Source organism: Colobus angolensis, unplaced genomic scaffold (genome assembly GCF_000951035.1).
Source record: "Colobus angolensis palliatus isolate OR3802 unplaced genomic scaffold, Cang.pa_1.0 Scaffold203, whole genome shotgun sequence".
Classification (NCBI taxonomy): Eukaryota; Metazoa; Chordata; class Mammalia; order Primates; family Cercopithecidae; genus Colobus; species Colobus angolensis.
The window spans coordinates 34,224-35,437 of NW_012115189.1; positions in this window are offsets into that span (position 1 = coordinate 34,224).

Consider the following 1,214-nt stretch of genomic DNA (forward strand, 5'->3'; position numbering starts at 1 on the left):
TCTGGATCTCCTGACCTCGTGATCCGCCCGTCTCGGCCTCCCAAAGTGCTGGGATTACAGGCTTGAGCCACCGCTCCCGGCCTACATAGTTTTTGAATAGTTCACTTTTCCTGTTGCATTGATCCCTTTACCATTATATAATACCCTTCTTTGTTTCTTTTGATCTTTGTTTAAAGTCTGTTTTATCAGATACTAGGATTGCAACCCCTGCTTTTTTTGGTTTCCGTTTGCTTCATAAATATTCCTCCATTTTTTATTGTAAACCTATGTGTGTCTTTGCACATGAGATGTGTCTCCTGAATACAGCACATGGATGGGTCTTGACTCTATTTAATTTTCTAGTCTGTGTCTTTTAACTGGGACATTTAGCACATTTACATTTAAGGTTAATATTGATATGTGTGTATTTGATTCTGGTTGTTTTGTCCATTAGTTGATGCAGTTTCTTCATAGTGTCATTGGTCTTTACAATTTGGTATGTTTTGCAGGGGCTGGTACCGATTGTTTCTTTCCATGTTTAGTGCTTCTTTCAGGGGCTCTTGTAGGACAGGTCTGGTGGTGACAAAATCTCTCAGCATTTGCTTGTCTGTAAATGATTTTATTTCTCCTTCATTTATGAAGCTTAGTTTGCCCAGATATGAAATTCTGGGTTGAAAATTCTTTTATTTAAGGATGTTGAATATTGCCCCCTGCTGTGTTCTGGCTTTTAGTGTTTCTGCCAAGAGATCTGCTGTTAGTCTGATGGGCTTCCTTTCGTGGGCAACCCGACCTTTCTCTCTGACTGCCCTTAACATTTTTTTTCCTTCATTTCAACGTTGGTTAATCAGACTATTATGTGTCTTGGGGTTGCTTTTCTCGAGGAGTATCTTTGTGGTGTTCTCTGTATTTCCTGAATTTGAATGTTGCTCTGTCTTGCTAGGTTGAGGAAGTTCTCCTGGATAATATCCTGAAGAGTGTTTTCCAACTTGGGCCATTCTCTCTGTCACTTTCACGTATATCAATCAAATGTAAGTTTGGTCTTTTTACATAGTCCCATGTGTTTTGGAGGCTTTGTTTGTTCCTTTTCATTCTCTTTTCTCTAATCTTCTCTTCACACTTTGTTTCATTAAGTTGATCTTCAATCTCTGATATCCTTTCTTCCACTTGATTGATTTGGCTGTTGATACTTGTGTATGCTTCACAAAGTTCTTGTACTGTGCTTGTCAGCTCCATCA